This window comes from Bactrocera dorsalis, chromosome 2 (genome assembly GCF_023373825.1).
Source record: "Bactrocera dorsalis isolate Fly_Bdor chromosome 2, ASM2337382v1, whole genome shotgun sequence".
NCBI classification, from domain to species: Eukaryota; Metazoa; Arthropoda; class Insecta; order Diptera; family Tephritidae; genus Bactrocera; species Bactrocera dorsalis.
In genome coordinates this window covers 40124248-40144711 of record NC_064304.1, presented here as the reverse complement: position 1 = coordinate 40144711, position 20464 = coordinate 40124248, and the positions used below count along the sequence as shown (strand labels likewise).

The 20464-nt window shown below is 35.4% G+C and overlaps 2 protein-coding genes across 3 annotated transcripts in view; one reads left to right on the top strand and one right to left on the bottom strand.

Annotated features, from left to right (window-relative positions):
- Positions 1-20464, bottom strand: part of LOC105224594 (synapsin) — a 149754-nt gene that overhangs the window by 39644 nt on the left and 89646 nt on the right. The gene's annotated exons all lie outside the window — the stretch shown is intronic.
- The window catches only part of LOC105224593 (tissue inhibitor of metalloproteinase), a 58827-nt gene that overhangs the window by 3516 nt on the left and 34847 nt on the right, over positions 1-20464 (top strand). The window lies entirely within an intron of this gene.

Sequence of the window (20464 nt, the reverse complement as noted above, 5' to 3'; positions counted from 1 at the left end):
ATATATGCATATTTATTTTGAGAACTAAATCACCATGCTTTAAGTTTTTTGATTGGATAGCCTGGACTGACCAAACCCATTAAATTTAATTTGTTTTCTTTATTTTTTACATCAATAAATACATACTGCTATCTACCATACTTTTCATGAGAAATAATGTTTTGAATTTAGAAAAAAAGATGTTTTAATATTATAACTGGGTCGGCTTTAGTATACCGTCCCAGGATTTCGGGAATAAAATGGGTATGGTCGGATAGAGGAGATTCTCCAGATCACGGATATATATGGTTATAGCCGCAGGAAGCTAACTTAACTTAACTTAACTTAATATAATCGGCACCCATGCCAGAATTTTGTCAGAAATTCTAATTTCGATTAGCCTCTCGATCATTAGATGAGTTCATCTACACTAATAATAATGTTTTTTTTTTGTTTTGTTTTTAAATCAGTGGCAATTTTAAGCAGAAAAATCATCCTCGCCGCCAGACATCTCTTTTCGGGGCTCCTCCAGAAGATTGTTAACGGGATCAAGCTAATCTTAAGCTTTTTAAATTTACTCACTGATTATTAAAGTACATTACATTCTTTAAATGCGTATTATTTTTATTTTTTTCTTGAATAAAATGCCACTTCACGAAAAAAAAACATTTTTTCTGGCTTGCAATTGTTGTTAAAAAAAAATCAAATCAAAGCATATATTCTTAGGCTTTGTATGAGATGTTTTTGGTCACAAATCGCAATATTTTTTTTTTCTAATAACTGAGTCATGTGTTTGTGCTTCGATGTTCAAACACTAACTCGTTCTCATTATCACAGAAGGTTCAATGTGTAAATTAAAATTTTACAATTTTTTATACTCCCAAATACACTATGACACACGCTGATAAAGCTTGTAACTTAGTTTAGAATTACACAGCAAATCAAAATAAAAATTAAAGTAGTACATTTAACTCTAAATATCTAAACTTGAAAAAAAAAACTTTTATATAAATACTATCCACGTTATTTAAAGCTATAAAAGTCAATTAACAATCAGTAATCAAGAATAACGTTCACTCATTGATAAAAAATCTATTTATTTTTCTTTTTTGTTATTGATATCTTGAGGAGAGTATGTAGGCGTCATACCTTCATTATAAACGCTACGACAGCATTGAAAACATTAAAAATATAGGTAAATGAGTCACTTCTTGTGGGTGATATTTAAAAGGTTTTGTTTACTTCTAGCATTTTTGCAGAATGATTCTCAACAGAAGTTGCAGGTTTTTAATAAAGATTTTTTTCTGAAACCGCGGTACACAGGTGGAATGGCGAATTACTACGAGTATTGAACCTATTTTTATATGTCAACAGGAAACTTTTTCCTCTTAATTTCTGAGTTATATGTCCATATCACCCAAATCAACTCCTAACACTCTCCTTTGAGCAAATGTTGCTTCTTAATTTAAACTCTTTAGAGTAAAGCAGATTCTTGAGGAAATTGCCACAAATTTACAATGTGCAATTTTGTAAAATTATATGCCATATTTATTTGTGTATATTTAAACAGTAATACAAAATTGATTTCCAACTAAAGTGAGTATCTTAAGGCTTAACACCAAAACTCATTGTTAAAGAGCACACTTAGTAAGATAAGTCAGAAATTGAAATGTGTGCGTCAAGTTAAATCACTTTATCAACAACTACTATGTTCATTTGTTTTAAACAAGGATTACCGTATATTTGAGAGGCTTGTTATAATTTTATTTTTATCTAGAAAACACGTTAATTCCGATTGCACTGCAGCTATAATAACTTTCACAGCTGCGTTTCCTATAGCGCAAAAGGATATAAAATTATTTTCTCTTTTTCTTTAATTTATCGATTTGTATCGAGATGTATACTTTAGTAGACTGATATCAACATTTCATTTGTAGTTTATAGCACTACTTTGAAAAATGTTCTATTGCAAATTTCGTGAATATATCTTTACAAATAAAAAAGTTGTCCATACAAGAACATCATTTCGACTCTTCAGTTTGTATGACAGCTATATGATATAAGAACTCGCTCTGAACACTTTCTACGAAGATTACAAATATCAGGTACTTGGACAATAATCCATGCCACATTTAGTGATGATATCTCGTCAAATGAAAAAGTTTTCCATACCACGACTTAAATTTGATCATTCGGTTTGAATGGCAGCTACATATGTACATATGTATATGCTATGGTGGTCCCATGTCGGTGGTTTCGCCAAAAGGACGTGGGCAAAACTGCAGACTGATATCTCAAAAACACATCAACTAGTTCGCGTATATACATATGAATAGACGGACGGTCATAGCTAAAACGACACAGCTCGTCACGCTGATCATTTAAATAGTATATACACATATACCATACATTTTATAGTGTCTGCGATGTTTCCTTTGAGATGTTATAAACTTCGTAGCATACTTAATATATGTAAGCTGATCAGAGTAAAAAAGGTCAGCAGGCCATGCAATCACATCATTTGGTATTTGGTTGCAATTGAAGGATAGATTTTCGAAATTTTCCACATTTGCCAATGCTGTAAATATCGAAACATAGCAACCATTATTCATTACTTAATAAAAAATTTTGGTCAAGTGAGTTTCAATTCAAAAATTGTAGCAAAAGTGGTGGATGTACATATCAAGAGGAATTTGACTTTGCCGGAAATCTGGACACAGAATCACTTTTACTATCTTACTTATGAAGCGTTAAACTATAGCAGATCACACTGAAATAACAGCACGTGTGTAGCAAACATTTTTAGCGCAATCTGTTTTCATATATGTACATGTGTATGTATGTAAGTATGTATGTAAGACAATTGGAATTTCATTACCATTCTTGACTCTCACGTATGTATATTCCGAGAACTTCAAATTCTTTATCTCTATTATATTTGCTATCGCGAATTTTTCCACTATTTATTCCGTATTTATTGTCTAAGATAGCGGACAAAAAAACTGTTTTTGTACCTGTATATGTATGTATGTATATATGTACATATAAATAGTGTCATCTTCATTTTGTCTTATATACCTAAGTAACTTTGCATGTCTGTAGTAAGTAGTTATAGTCTCTCTAGTAGCCACCGCAGTTGAGCAAACAAACAGCACACAATTTACATTGGACATGTGTCTGATTATGTAAATATTAATGTAAGTGAGCAATAGTTTTTCTTTCGTGTGTTAGAACAGTTGTAGAGCTTCCGTACGAGTTAATTTCTAAGAAAAAATTTAAGTGCATATATGTACATATGTACATATGTGGGTATGTCATTTTACTAGTAATGATATCATTATTAAATGTATCACATTCAGTTTCATTTGTATGCAAGTATGAAAGTACTTATGTATGTACATACATATGTATGTATATTTATAAAAAATTTCGATGTAAAAATATTATTTTTTAGTTGAGTAGAGTTGTATATTGGGGGTACAGACAGAGACGCTTCCATCAGAAAGCTTTGCGGGTATATACTGCTATTGGTATGTTATATACATATATGTATGTATGTACTTACATTTATTTCCATACGAATTTATTATTACTTCAAAATGCATTTTATTTACTGTTGAGTTTTTTGATAACCTCATATATGTATGTATGTAATATGCGCGTTTATTTCGCTATGTACATTAAGGTGGGTCAAAATAATCGATTGCTTTTTCGCTTGGTACTCTGAAAAGGTCTTAGAGGTGTCTACCAAACCTATAAGATGCGCTCTCCAAGTACGAGCTCTTAATTGTAAGGGGAAGATCCTCCATCTAACGACTTTCTAATTTGTTCTTTCAGCGGAAGCGGAAGCTGAAAATTTTTTCTTCTACATTCATACTTGTACATATGTACATATGTACATATGTACATATATGCAATATAATGTAGTGAATCGTAAGCAATAACTCAATTTCAATTATTTTGATGATACCTTGTTTTGCATTTTAGGCAACGATATACATACATATATAAGTAATGTGAATTGCTTTTACATAAATCAAAAGAACTCAAATCGTATTTCATACATTAAGAATTTAATAAATCATAAATCTTAGAACTAAGCGTAGTGCTTTCTTGTTGCTTCCTATTTTTTGTTTTTTTTTTTTTATTTCAAAACATTGTATAGTAGTCTTCTTAGTTCTACTAGCATCCAAAAAGAATGTAAACATAAATTATTTAAAATTAAGTCACCTTAATTACAACAATAAATATTTCCTTTGCATTGCCAGATTTCTGCTATTACAAAATTACAAAAACATTAAAGCATTTCGAAAGTATTTCGGTAAAGATTTATTGCTGCCACTCACTTAAGCAATAAATCATTTGGATTTAGTAATGAAGTACATAACACAACAACCACTGGCAGGCTGTGACAACTACAAAATTATTTACTATTGAATATTTCTATTAATTAACACATTTAAAACATGCAAAATATGTTGTCACTTGTTGGTGTTGTTTGAAAATTTTCAACATTTACCTAAAAAATATATACATTGTAGCAAAAAAGCAACCGGAAATTGTAATTAACTGAAAATCGTCAGGCAAGAGCGTTCGACATCTCTCGATAGTCCGTTCGAATAATTTTGGTGGCTATTGTGGGTAATAAACAGGTCTCTTTGGACATACTTGATCGTGCGACTTCGGATCCCATATTCATGTATATTGTTGTATTTAAAAAAAAATTTAAATATTTGACCAATGCGTTTGATTTTCGAATAACAAAACTTAACTGTCAATTGAAGCTTAAAAATCGCCTTAGATTGCTCAGAACATTCAAAAGTTAAGAAAACAAGCAATATGTTCCAAAATCAGAGCCGAATCGTAGAGGAATTTCAATTTTTTCGAAGCATATGGACAACATCGACATCTAGGAAATATTTAATTAATCAACATTTCATTGTTTATAATATTAATACATTTTCGATGGTTTAGTTATATAGTAGTTTCTTGTTTGACTTATATATATAGTCATTTACTAGTAAGTGGTTAGTTGTAGTAGTAAAATCATCCAACAAATGTATTTGTTAAATTTTGTCGTGTAGAACTAACGCCGATTATAAATATAATACTATTTCATCAATTTTCGAACGGATATTTCAGTAGATAAGCGGCAGTTATTATTGTCTTGAATAAGTGCCACTTCATTTAAAGTAGTCACTTTTAAGATAAAACAATTTAAAGTTAAACCCATTCGAAAAGTCTTCAATGACTTCATTGCAATGATTAATCAATAGGCGTTATTAACGGTATACACATAGATTTTACGCTATCAATTCTTTATTGTTAATGATACTGAAGTATATATAACGTACCTTCGAAAAATGAACCGGCTAGAAAACACTTTTCAGCACTTAACATACAGGTCAATTTACCGGACGGCTATAACGAGGATTACATTCAACCTGACACATCAATAAAATCACGGAAGTCTTTCATTAAAATTAGTGAAAGAATGCTTTGATCTCTTGTTGGATCTAGCATGCTATTTCACAATAACATTGCAATGGGTTCCAGGACCTAGTGATATTCGGGCTAACTGTGAAGCAGATGAACTAGACATAGCGGGCAGCACTCTGCACTTCCCGAAGAGTGGGTATTTATATGAATCCTGCTACGTGCAAATATTTATTGAGAAACATGCTTGTCTCGGCGGAGCAACAAGCAGGCAAACGTGGCATGAATGGAATACGAGTTGCTCCACCACCACCGATTCAAATTCAAAAGGAATGACATAAGCACACTAGAAGGAGTGCTAACAGGTCACTCTCTAAACAGCAGACTGGGAACACCATATAATGTTTATTATAGAAACTGTCAGGATATAGAGAAAGACGAGACTATAAAACAACTTATGTGTACAATATATGTAAAGAAAAGTAATATTGGTTAAGAGTTTCTTGAGATACTTCTTTGGTTGCACAGCAACTTTTTGTGCTAATAAACTTCATCAGAAGTACTGGATAGTTCAGAGAAAATATAGTACAGTGACTAGGCTGAGGATTGCACTGCCCTCAGCTATTTATCTTGTAGTAGGAAGGTGAGGCGATTTTTCCCTGTAATTTCACAATAAGCTCCCTAAAGGCCTAGGTGTGTCGTCAGACAGCCACTCTACCTACCTACACCTTGATGAACATATAAATGTACAATTTGGGCAGTATCAGAGAACTGGAGTTTTGAACAGAAAAACAAAAGATTATTTTGCCTTAAGAATAGGAATAGAATAGCGTGAATAAAAATTTCAATTTATTCATCTATGTGCTTACTTTTCTCCACTATAGCAGTAGTATTAAATAGACTTAGGGCCCAAATACATTTTATCGTAGACGATCATCTATTATACGATTTGAACTCGCATATAGCAAAAACGAATAATATTTTATGAGCATATAAGATATAATATAATTATTTCTACAATTTTTTATTTACTCCGGCAACATCCACTTCGCCCTCAACAATAGCGGTCTGCTTATTATTTATAAACCGAGGTCATTGGCTTCTCCTTTTCTTATCGACAAAACCTCAAATCTGCCTTTTCTTTAAGTTTAATTAAAGGCAGCTTGCTTGTAGGGAATCTAACAATAATTGGGTGAGGAGAAGAGAAAAAACTTATTAATTCTACACGCGTAACTTCTAATAAAAAGATCTAAAAAGTAATATGTACAGAAATTCCAAAACACTTATGACTCATCACCGCTAAATCCTGCACAAGCCAAATTTTGCTCGCACTCGCCCCTGCCGTCGCGCTCAATGAATACTTCAACTTCAATTAAATTGCCACGACTATCAAACTCCAGATGCTTTCACACTTGGGTATTCCCATTATTGTGCAATAACACGGTAGAATATCCGTGAACTCAACCAGCACATGCACAGGCGGCGGCAGTGAAGAGCGAAGCGGTATGTCTGTCTGTCTGACTGTTTGGTGCTTGTGTGTAGTGGCCGTAGAAAAGAACAATAGAAGAATTAAAGTGGAATTCAATTGAGGAGACGCTACAAATGCGTATGATTGCAGGTTAATGAATAAGCACTGAAATGCGAGCATATTGAATTACGCGGTTGAAGTGGGGAGGAGCGCGGGTAGCGTAGCGGAAAATAAATGCAGATGTTTTACGAACACACATGTGTGCTTATGTGCATATAATGTAATATAAATCATGAAAGTGATATTGAGTGGGTATATGTATACTTATGGACATATATATGTGAGTATTGCCATTCTTTGATAAATGCTCACTTAAATATCGTACATATTTGCTTAATAATCATTATTGCAATAGAAGTATCAGTAATGAAAACCAAATTCGAGCACATCAGCAAACATTCATAGCGTCTTCTAAAATTTCTTGCATGAGTAATACCCATACATACATACATATGTATATGGGTATTAGGGTGATTCAAAAAAAAAATTTTTTGTTTTTTTTGATTGGTACTCGTAAAAATGGGTTCCTAGACACCTCTAAGAAAGCCTCTCCAAATATGAGTTTTTAATTGTAACGGGAAGGTCCTCCGCCTAACGGTTTTCTATTTTTTCTTATTATCAGATAGAAAAGTTTATATCTCGCTTCCAACTACTTGAAAAAATATCTTGTTAATTAGGTTTTGTAGGAAATTGAATGCTCTAAAATATGGTCTCTTATGATTTTTTCGTAAACCCAACCGTTTAAAAGATATTAACGGTTGAAATTTGACTATTTTTGGAAAAATTCTTTATTTCTTATTAATTTTATAACTCAATGAAAAAAAATTATTATGACTGATGAAACACATAGTTTTGTAGGAAATTCACTGCTCTATAAAAATGGTCTACTATGATTTTTCGATTAAGTTAAGCGTTTACGAGATATTCATCGTCAAACATCAATGCATATTAGGATGGATCAAAAAAAAAAAATTTTTTTTTTCGGTTGGTACTCTTAAAAATAGGTTCCTAGACACCTCTAAGAAAGCCTCTCCAAAAACCTATTCATAATAATTTTTTTTCATTGAGTTATAAAATTAATAAGAAATAAAAAATTTTCCCAAAAATAGACAAATTTCAACCGTGAATATCTTTTAAACGGTTGGGTTTACGAAAAAATCATAAGAGACCATATTTTAGAGCATTCAATTTCCTACTAAACCTAATTAACAAGATATTTTTTCAAGTAGTTGGAAGCGAGATATAAATTTTTCTATCTGATAATAAGAAAAAATAGAAAACCGTTAGGCGGAGGACCTTCCCGTTACAATTAAAAACTCATATTTGGAGAGGCTTTCTTAGAGGTGTCTAGGAACCCATTTTTCCGAGTACCAATCAAAAAAAACAAAAAATTTTTTTTTTGAATCACCCTAATGGGTATGTTCCTCATATAATTATTATTTCTAAGCACGTTCTGATCGCTTTTGGATTTTTCTATTGCGTAGAAACATTTTGAAATGGGTTTTTTGTACTTTGGCCATAACCGTAGAATTTTGGCAAAACTGTATCACGGCGTTAAAAATAGTTAAGGTCAGTTTTGTTTATGTTCCAAAAATGCTAATTCCATTGAAAAGATATATATATTAAAATTGTAAAAACCAAAAATAACTAAGCAAAACAGTTCAATGTAGTATATGTACATATGTATGTATTGAGCTCGAAGGAGAACTGACATTTCTGGTTGCGCATTGTCAGTCCAGCTATGATCAAGTCATTAAAAGCGAGTATGTAGGCCGTTTGCGGTTTTAGCTTTGTTTGTCTGTTTGCTTTTTAGTTTTAGCATCAAACGCTTTTGACGTGAGTTTTGTCACGACCGGCTGTTTGTGCCACAATTTTATGTTTTTAAGTGATTGATTAGGATTCTAGGTTCGATTTTTTTGCATATTTGGACACTTCTAAAAGCTTGAAGCTAATTTTTGTTTACATTTGCCTTGGTACACAGGCAAATTAATTTAGTACATTAAGATTATAATTGTTATACCAGCCAGCTGCTGGATTAACAATCGGGTCGATTAACGATCAGCTGTTAAGCTTGCTTGGGTTCTTCATACAGAATTTTTTTGTTGCTGATTAAAACTCATCAGCAGAGTCAAACACAGACAAATTTACAGCTTTCAAAATAACTCACAGAGTTTTTTTCAGTTTCAGCTCCAGTTCAATTCGATTAAGAATTATTGTAGTAAAATAAGATTTTTATCTTGTATGATGAATCAATCTAGAATTTCTGTAGATGTCTAATAAACATATGTATGTATGTACTGGTTTGTGGCTAAAACCAACCCCCACTGATAAGAAGAAAATAGCCTCAGAACTCAGGGAGACCCCCCTATTATTGAGAACCACTGCAAACGTGTTTAGGGCTACGATTAAAGGTCATGACCCAGAATGTCTGATCCCTTAATTGGGACGGTCCCGCTGTCCAGCTGGTTGATGTCCTCGTTAGAGTGAAAGCTGGCATCATCGCCATCTAAGAAGAGCGTTGAACGGGACAAGGACTGTTGTCAGTAGTTGTCATTTAATACAGTGGCCAAATAAAGGAGCACAAAGAGGTGTGGGGTTCGTGGTGGTATGGAGACTCTGTCGCCCAGTCCTGGCACTCACCCCGGTGGATTAACGTTTAACCACAATCCGCATCAAAGCGAAGTTCTTCAACATATCACTGATTTGTGCCCAGAACCCGACCGAAGAGAAGAACTATGTGACCAAAGATGCCTTCTATGAGCGCTTGGAGCCCACTTATGAGAACTGCCGGTACCACAATGCCAAAATTGTGCTTGCCGACTTTAACGTCTGAGTGGGCAAACAAAGTGTCTTTGGCACAACGGTCGGTAAATTGAGCAATTATGATGAAACATCCCGAAATGGGTTGGAGCTGATCGACTTCGCCGGGACCCGAAATATGGTTATCTATAGTCCTAGATTCCAGCATAAGAAAATACATCAAGCTACCTGGCTGTCTCCGGATCGAAAAGCCACCAACCAAATCGATCAGGTAGTGATAGACGGAAGACACATCTCCAGCATTTCAGACGTGCGTACACTCCGAGGTCTAAGCATTGACTCGAACCATGAGAATGTCAGATACTAAATTTTTTTTATGTTTTCACCTAAAAGTGGGTGGTGCCACGCAAATCATCCAATTTTTACCTCGGCTCCATTAAATCCTAAATCCCTCATAGTTTTCCTCGCAGGTAAAACTTAAAATTTCTGGCGTATTTAGATACTGAGTTTTTGCGCTTCAAGTAGTTTTTAAGAGTACCGTTATATGGGAAGTGAGCAAGGTTTTCTTAAATAAATCCGAAATATTATAATACATTTCTGCATATGAAATAATTTCTTCTATTTCTAAAATCCGTGTATATGGAAGAACCTATTTGTGTATTTGTATTCGTATATACATACATACATTCATACATATATTTAATATTTATGTAAATAGTGCAACATTTGGATTTAATTCAAAGTTATTTTTCAGTTGCTAGTATGTAGTACATGTGTGTATGTATGAAGATTTCGGCGGCAAAAACGTAAGCCACCCAAATTAAAAACTGACTAATCGCCTGTGAGACCAAACTACAAAACAAGCGACACATGTGTAATCACATACAAACATACATGTAGTGCATGCACCAAAGCTCTTGTAAGCACACATGTCGATATGTGTGCACGTACGTTCTAAACATAAATATATATGTCCATATGTACTATACGCCTGTATGCCTTGAAAAAGCAGACAGCCGTATAAATCATAATTGCCGTCGACATTCTTCGTATTTGTAGTTTTACTATACGCTCTCCAACATCTAAGCATCTTTAAATGTTATTGATTTTCGCCTCTCTCCATTCATTTTTTCATACTGCCGTTGTGGGTAGTGCTGGTTACTGTGGCATAGCTTTTAATTAAATGACTAGAACGGCAGCGCTGCTACTGACGGTAAACGGTGGCAGTGATTCAGTTTCCTTTTCCAATTAATTATTGGCTTTCCACAAACTACATACACAAACACACACACATATTGAGAAAGATTTCTGCATATTTATGGAGAGTAGAGGGAGCTAGAGACGAGTCCACCGCTCCATTTCAATCAATAATTGGCGTGCTCCCCAATAATTCTCAACAATTTACAAGTATTAGTTTGTCGCCTGCACCCCTATGATCCGGTTGTCATCGTTTTAATGTTTTCAATTCTATTTTCGTGTGTGACAACGCTGACAGTTCGATATTATCGATGTGTATTTACATTTTGTATTGCGTCGCATGCCCATATGCGTAAGCCGTTGCCCACAACGAATCCAAATAAAATCAAAGTCTTTCAATTAAAGCAATGCCAATAACTCAGTGAGTATTTATAGACAGCGGAATTTGTCTATTGTAAGCGCTTTTAATATGGATTCCCTGCGATTGTGGATTCTATGTACATATGTATGTATATGCATACACACATACATACATAGATATGTAGTCGAAATTTTTCCTAAGTTATTAAGGAAATGTTTGACTACGAAATGTCTTTTATTAATTTTTCGTTTTTGTATCTTTTTTATTAAATATTTATTGTTTACACAGCAACTTTTATTTTGTTTGTTATGCCTTTCGCATTTTGTCGCCTTGTATGATCAGCTAAGCCCATAATTAAAAGCAAATGTTTTTAAAATTGGTTAATTTTCTTTTAATTGAAGTTTACTTTTTGGTTTTGAGTGCTTTTTAAATATTGCGGCTATTTTTTGTAAGCCCATTTGAGATTTGGAGATTTCAATTTCGTTGCAAACATCTAAAGGAGAATCCTTCGGGATTTAAAATATAAAATCATTTTGAGATTTCCTACTTTTTTTAAAGTAAAAGCACCGAAACTTCAAATAGAATGGGGAATGTTTATTATCAATCGAAAGAACATTTTTGCATTTAGCATTTGAAGATTATCTCTTTCAAATGCTCGCGGCGGCTACGTCTTAGATGCTCCGTCCGTCCAATTTTCTATGATTAATTCGAACATTTCGACTTTTAACTGGCGAAAGACACTCGTGAGGTTTTGCTCCAAGGCCTTTATCAAAGCGAGATTGTCCGCATGGTTTTAGATTTTATATATTCCCACAGGAAAAAATATAATATATGTGATATTGCACGATATTGGCGGCCAATCGACCGACCGAAAACATCTTAGCACCGAAGTGTTCTCTCAATAAATGCAATGATTCCATCGGCCCACAAACCACACCAAACCGTTGTTTTTTCCTAAATGAAAAGGAGGTTTTTTTTAACACTTCAGGAGTCCTTCGTCAATCTTAGCCTTAGGCTCCGCTTGCGTTTTCAGGCAAAAGCTGCTGCAATTAAGATGGCAGTAGACATACTGCTTCCAGGTGCAACCTCTTTCTAAGAGATATGCAACCACTTCAAAAGTAGAAGGACAAAACTAGCACTAAGCTCGCTAACTGTGCGCTCATGCTTGTGAAGGAGTGTCTGCCTTTCTATGCATTGAGCTGCTGGTTCTCACCAATTACCAATTTATCTATTTTTTGAATAGAAAAAGGGTGATGTTTTATAATACCATTTTTAAGCTTAGCTTACAACTACCAATACAATTTATTCTCTATTTTTACCCAATCCCTAAACTTAAAGTTTAAATTTTATTCAGATTTCAATTATCACTTTTTACATTTTCCTCTGAAGCATTTGCTTTATCACTTAAAAACGGCAAATATCAAATGAAGCCGCCACTTGTGCATGCCCACTGTTTGTTTGTTTTCCATTCACAAAAATCTTTCAATTATGGCATTTTTAAAAGTCACGCTCTAACTGGCAAACGCAACACTTTGTTAAAAATTGGTAATTAAAAAAAGTAACGGTTTCCGCCTAACCACCGCAGCCGCTGTCAAAACGCGTCATTTAAAATGCAAAATATTCGCTGTTGCGACAAATATGCCGGCAACGCAAACTTTTCGAACCCTTAATTGCAGCCTACAGAGCCAAAAACAATTTTAATACATTCCTATACGAACGCACGCACATACACATTAAAAAAAAAATTTTTGGCATTTGTGTCTTCAAAGCATAAACAAACAGCAAACTTTGAGTGAGGATGCAAAAATATTCATATTTGTCACGTCTGTGTGGCCTATTCGCGGACGCACACAGATCTTACAAAAATATACATACATACATACATACATACATACATACAAATACAGTTTCATATTTTTTGTGAATGGCATATTCAAGTGGCAGTATGAAATTATGGCACCGAAAAAAGTGCAACCCAGTGCGATTTATGAAAAGTGCAAACACAAACAAACACTCTTAAAACATACACACAAGTATATTCATAAATAATATGTTTGCATACAAAATTGCTGAGCAGTCGAGCTGTTGAAAGGATCATAAAACAGTTTCAATTAAAAATTCTAATTAAATTGCCTTACAAGCGAGCCACTCGGACAGTCGGCTAGTCGGCCAGTCGCACAGGCACGTTCGACGTCTCCAAAAATGACCTCCAACAATCATAATTGCCGGCATAAACTTTTATTGCCAATGAGACTGTGAAGGCGACAATGCAAAACCAACAACTGGTAAAATCGAAAATATTCAAAATTTTTGTCAATAATTTAGCATATGTCAATAAACACTGACACATACAAACTGCTTTACAAAAACAATGAAATTTTTTATTTTGCGAAAATCGCGCGAACTCTGTTAAAATGTAGCGCTTTGAAAGAAACAGTTCCCCAACTCTAGCGTTTTGTTATGAGCGAGCGCAAGTTTCTGTTTCAGAATGATTGCTCTTTGTAGAGGCATTACGTATTGTTTAGTCTCGTCGCAATCACGGAGACTAATGCATACACTTTTTTCATTAATATTCTACATCCATATATTTAATAAAAGGCTTAATAATGAAATTCAATGTCATATGTATTTCTTACTGCCCACACAGCTTCAGCTTATCGAAAACATAAAACAAAGCAGGAACAAAAAATCGGGGCTTTTAGGCGATGCGTTATGAACAAGCGAAATTGGAATTACTGTTTTAATAACATTTTCTTTATTTTGCATGCGTTCTTTGCTGACAGCACTTAAACCATTTGAGCATGCAATAATTTCAATATTTTGTTTTCTGAAAGCACTTTCTGTATCAATCAAATACAAATATTGAGAAAAAATAAATTAAAATAATTTTCCTTAATTGTTCATCAAATTTCATATTTTTATACATTTTCCACATTGCTAAAGCTGTTTTCGGTTCGCCAGTGCTCTGCTCTCTTAGCTTTTCGTCAAAAATTAAGAACAAAGTTTCTAAGTGGTATTAAATTCGAAAAAGGGAACGAAGGAGGAAGTGAAAGGGAGAAAGGGAAATTAGAAAAGCAGCTTACTGTTCTAACTCTATCTCACACTGTTCTTCTTACATCAGTTGCTTGTTCGATTCGTCACTATACAAAATTAGCTAAAACTCAAAGAAAACTTATATTGTTATAATTTGTCTATTACATTCTGCTCAGAAAGTTTGTGTGACCATACTTTTTTTATTAAACGAAAACGAGAAAAAAAAGAAAATACTGCGATCTGAAACTAATCAATTTCTTTCCACGAATAAGGAAATAATAAATAATTGAAAAGCGGGGGGAAAAATTTTTTGAGTTGTCTACCAACCAATCTTTCTAAGTATAAAGTAAAAATATATCAATTTTTTAGTGCACTCATTGAGTTGTCTCTAAGCGAATAATTTTTACTTGGATGACACTTATTGGTTTCCGTCACTAAAAAATTTGACAACTTTTGGACCCATTTTCATGCTTCAGTTTCTGGAATACATATGTCATGTATGTATACTTATCAGAAGAATTCTTTATTTTCAACAAAAACCACCCGCTTTGATGAGTCTCGTACAGAACAAATATACCTATGATATGGATCTTTTTACTATATACCTAGAGCTTGATTACCTATGTATGTTCATAAGTCCAAGAGTAACGATGAATATAAAATATATTTTCACACAATGATTGCAATTTATTGTCATTAAAGATCAAAATATTATTTTTTATAATGGAATGGCAGAAAAAAATGGAAAGCCATGAAATCAATGTTGTATTTTCTTGAAAATTGCTATTTCGGTTTTATAATTCGTACCAGATTACAGAGTACTACAGACACTACTCTAAAAAAAGTCCTAATATAATATAATAAAACTTGAATTCAATATTTTTTAATCTGGAAGAGATCGCTTCATATTGGCTGACCTTTAATGTTTTTGTGCTTCGATAAGCTAAATCCCAAACTACCCTGTCGGCAAAACCTGCTATCTTTAATATTAAGTATATATAATAAAAATTCTAAAGAAATCACAACACTTTTTAATTCAAGTCAAACATTTTTAACGAAAACTCGCCTTTGACGATTAAGCTTTGTCAACACAAATTTCGCTAAACATGTGTTGCGCATATTTATGTACTTGTAATCATGCAAATTAATTATCTTGAAGTGGAAAGTGGTTTCAGCAATTTCTGAGAACACAACAATATTGAAAACAAAACTAATTACATTGCATGCAGAATGAAACAAAAATTATATATTTTGCTTTGGACGGTGCTCATAGAAGAGCAATCATGCCATAATGTTATCAATTTTGTGAATTTGTCAGACCAGCTAGTGAAATTGCTTTGTGATATTTTATGATAAATAACAAGATTTAATGTTTTAATGTGATTACTTTTTGCCAATATTTTATTACATATATTGTATAACAAGTTAAAGAGTTATATTTAAACCTGTTTGCAATTTAACGACAAAAACCACTAAAAGCACTTGGAACTGTTATTAAACTATTGTATTAATTACATAGATATTTTACAATAATACACGGACTAATTGGTTGACTTTTATGAGCGCTTGGAGCTCGCTTATGAGAGCTGCCCCCGCCACGATGTCAAAATCGTGCTTGGCGACTTCAACGCCAGGGTGGGCAAAGAAGGTATCTTTGGCACTACGGTCGGTAAATTCAGCCTCCACGAGGAAACATCCCCAAATGGGTTGAGGCTGATCGACTTCGCCGGGGCCCGAAATATGGTTATCTGTAGTACTAGATTCCAGCATAAGAAGATTCATCAAGCTACCTGGCTGTCTCCGGATCGAAAAACTACCAACCAGATCGATCATGTTGTGATAGACGGAAGACACGTCTCCAGTGTTTTAGATGTGCGTGCGCTCCGAGGTCCTAACATCGACTCGGACCACTATCTTGTTGCAGCTAAGATTCGCACCCGCCTCTGTGCAGCAAAAAACGCACGCCAACAAACACAAGGAAGGTTCGACGTCGAGAAGCTGCAATCACAACAGACAGCCGAACGATTTTCTACTCGGCTTGCACTCCTGCTCTCTGAGAGCACTCGTCAACAACTCGGTATAAGGGAACTGTGGGACGGCATTTCAAACTCCTTACGTACAGCTGCAACCGAAACCATTGGTTTTCGGAAGGTGCAAAAGAACAGCTGGTACGACGAGGAGTGCCGTGTCGCAGCGGAGAGAAAACAGGCTGCCTACCTCGCAACGTTACGATCGACCACAACACGTGCGGGATGGGATAGATACCGAGAGTTGAAGAGGGAAGCGAGACGCATTTGTAGACAGAAAAAGAAAGAGGCCGAAATGCGTGAGTACGAAGAGCTTGATAAGCTGGCCGACAGGGGTAATGCTCGAAAATTCTACCAAAAGATGCGGCGGCTTACAGAAGGTTTCAAGACCGGAGCATACTCATGTAGAATCCCCCAAGGTGATCTAGTCACCGATGCCCAGAGCATACTTAAATTATGGAGGGAACACTTCTCCAGCCTGCTGAATGGCAGTGAACACACAACGCCAGGAGAAGACGAACCCGATTCCCCAATCGATGACGATGGAAAAGACGTTCCATTGCCCGACCAAGAAGAAGTTCGAATAGCAATTACCCGCCTGAAGAACAACAAAGCGGCGGGGGCGGATGGATTGCCAGCCGAGCTATTCAAACACGGCGGCGAAGAACTGATAAGGAGCATGCATCAGCTTCTTTGTAAAATATGGTCGGACGAAAGCATGCCCAACGATTGGAATTTAAGTGTGCTATGCTCAATCCATAAAAAAGGAGACCCCACAATCTGCGCCAACTACCGTGGGATTAGCCTCCTTAATATCGCGTATAAGGTTCTATCGAGCGTATTGTGTGAAAGATTAAAGCCCACCGTCAACAAACTGATTGGACCTTATCAGTGTGGCTTCAGACCTGGTAAATCAACAACCGACCAGATATTCACCATGCGCCAAATCTTGGAAAAGACCCGTGAAAGGAGAATCGACACACATCACCTCTTCGTCGATTTTAAAGCTGCTTTCGACAGTACGAAAAGGAGCTGCCTTTATGCCGCAATGTCTGAATTTGGTATCCCCGCAAAACTAATACGGCTGTGTAAACTGACATTGAGCGGGACCAAAAGCTCCGTCAGGTTCGGGAAGGACCTCTCCGAGCCGTTCGATACCAAACGAGGTTTCAGACAAGGCGACTCCCTATCGTGCGATTTCTTCAATCTGCTGCTGGAGAAAATAGTTCGAGCTGCAGAACTTAATCGAGCAGGTACAATCTTTTATAAGAGTGTACAGCTGCTGGCGTATGCCGATGATATTGATATCATCGGTCTCAACACCCGCGCCGTTAGTTCTGCTTTCTCCAGACTGAACAAGGAAGCAACGCAAATGGGTCTGGCAGTGAACGAGGGCAAGACGAAATATCTCCTGTCATCAAACAAACAGTCGTCGCACTCGCGACTTGGCACTCACGTCACTGTTGACAGTCATAACTTTGAAGTTGTAGATAATTTCGTCTATCTTGGAACCAGCGTAAACACCACCAACAATGTCAGCTTTGAAATCCAACGCAGGATAACTCTTGCCAACAGGTGCTACTTCGGACTGAGTAGGCAATTGAGAAGCAAAGTCCTCTCTCGACAGACAAAAACCAAACTCTATAAGTCACTCATAATTCCCGTCCTGCTATATGGTGCAGAGGCCTGGACGATGTCAACAACAGATGAGTCGACGTTGAGAGTTTTCGAGAGAAAAGTTCTGCGAAAGATTTATGGTCCTTTGCGCGTTGGCCACGGCGAATATCGCATTCGATGGAACGATGAGCTGTACGAGATATACGACGACATTGACATAGTTCAGCGAATTAAAAGACAGCGGCTACGCTGGCTAGGTCATGTTGTCCGAATGGACGAAAACACTCCAGCTCTGAAAGTATTCGACGCTGTACCCGCCGGGGGAAGCAGAGGAAGAGGAAGACCTCCACTCCGTTGGAAGGACCAAGTGGAGAAGGACCTGGCTTCGCTTGGAATATCCAATTGGCGCCACGTAGCGAAGAGAAGAAACGACTGGCGCGCTGTTGTTGACTCGGCTATAATCGCGTAAGCGGTGTCTACGCCAGTAAAGAAGAAGAAGAATTGGTTAATTAAATTTTTATTACTGAATTGGCAGTTTGACTTTCCTAAAAGCGATGTACTATGCATATAATTACTAAATCTCTTTTTTAACCCACAATGACTTTTCATTTTTTTCAATATCAGAATATTAGTTTATGTAACGGGTGATCCGAATAGAGGTATTTTTTCAATAGTCATATTTTAACATATCACGTGTGAGTCGTATGAAGGTGTCATGTCATTTTTATCCAGTATTATTTGACATTTCATCATACAAAGGCTTACGACTGAACAACCTTTACAAACCGTTTAACGTTTCACGTTCTATAAAAAATGTGTTTCGCGCTTCGCTCAACTTATGGTAAACATAATTGTCCTACTAAGCGTACTATTTGCAGCCATCTTGAGACCCAGCATTCATTACTGGATAGTTTCAACCGAACAGACCACGTCGTCGAGATCTTGAATTGAAATCGTACAAACTATAACTTGTGCAAGAATTGAAGCCGCCCGACCTTCCCAAGCGGCATCGCTTCGCTTCGTTTTTTCAGCGATGATACCTATTTCTTGTTCAATTGGTACGTAAACAAGTAAAATTGCCACATTTGGGACGACGAGCAACCTAAAGAAATTCAAGAGCTGCCATTTCATCCAGAAAAAACAACAGTTTGGTGTGGTTGTGGGCCCGTTGAATTATCGGTCCATCGGTATCATCGAAAATTTTACTTAATGGATGGACGTATGACTTTACAATTTTTAAAAAGTCAAAGTACTAAATCCCTAAGAATTATTTTAAAGCAAACATAGGTTAGAGGATAGTCAAAGAAAACTTTTATTTTTCTTTATAGAGGACACCGATAAAGATTTTAATTTTTTTTTTTTTGAATAATTGGCGCTTAATTTGCTGTCCTGAATTCGAAAAGAGGAAAGTAATAATTTCCGATCTATTTTCAATTTGTTCATAATTCTTTTTAAAGATTCAAGTTTTGTTGAGTTTGAGGTATATGCTATTATTTTACGGTTGACATAAAATCGAATGGTTTTTACTTGGCAGTTCTGTTAAAATTTTAGCTTTAGATGCTCGAAATATAGTATATGTATGTCTCTATCATAACTAAATTGATATTTAATTCCGAAGTCAAAGCACTATGAATAATAATTCGGAAAGGGAGGCTTGGCTTTTATTTAAAACAGATGAGACAAAATTTAAGTAACGTGAAATCTTCAAACCATGATCTATACTATTCATTGTGGCAAAAAAGCACTCGAAAATTATACTTAAATTTCCCTGGTAAATGATATTTTATAAATGTATTTTTCTAAGCTTATAGGGCTGCCCTTAATATCTATGCCAAATAAGTAGGTGCGCGATATGTCAACCAGTTTGTTCACAGCAGCTGTTTAAGTCGGTACATCTCAGTAGTGCGTTGCGATTTTTAAAGTGGATAAAAATATAGAACAAAGAATTTGTCTCAATTTTTGTATTTCTAACCAAATTTCATGTGCGGAATCATTACGAATCTTAGAAAAGGCTTGCGGTGATTCAGTTTTATCAAAAACACAAGTCGACGAGTTGTACAAAGCCTTCAAAGACGGTGGAAAGATCGTTGAAAACATGCCACGTCTGTTTTGGACAATCTTCCACCTCTTCAATCAATGAAAATACTAAAAAACTGAATGATTTGGTGATTGAAAATCGTCAGGCAAGTATTATAGAGATGGCAAGAGAGCCCGATATCTCTCGCGAGTCCGTTCAAATGATATTGCTGGATATTTTGGATATGAAACGCGTTTTTGCTCGACTCGTCCCGATAAAATTGATTTTTTTTTTTAAAGACTACCAAACAGGTCACTTTGGACATGCTGGATCGTGCGAATTGCGATCCCACATTCATGGATAACATTATAACTGCCGATGAGTTTAACATGCAAAAAAGTCAAAAATCACCGGATTGAAATCAGTTTACAGTCGATAGAAGAGATATGTAAAAATTCGCTGAAAACCATCCAATTTTGAGGAAAAGTTTATCATCCCAGATTGAGATT